We start from the raw sequence: 277 nt of genomic DNA, 5'->3' as shown, positions 1-277 counted from the left end.
GAACGCAGAAAGAATGACCATCATACGAGAAAAGAAACAGATAATTAGCAAGAAAAATGAAGACGAAGAAGAAAAAAAAGCAAAAAACACAGACAGACAGACCAAAGTGTATAATCATTTGATATCAAAATCTCCATATATTTTCACGCGCATAGTATTTAAGCAATGATATATATGCCACAAAAAATATATATAGCGATGCATAAATATTGACGCTGTCTGTGGGAATGATCTTTTTATGACATTTAATGGTAAGAATGATAACGTAACGAAAAGC

This window comes from Penaeus monodon, chromosome 27, assembly GCF_015228065.2.
Source record: "Penaeus monodon isolate SGIC_2016 chromosome 27, NSTDA_Pmon_1, whole genome shotgun sequence".
NCBI classification, from domain to species: Eukaryota; Metazoa; Arthropoda; class Malacostraca; order Decapoda; family Penaeidae; genus Penaeus; species Penaeus monodon.
Note: the sequence above shows the minus strand (reverse complement) of the source record.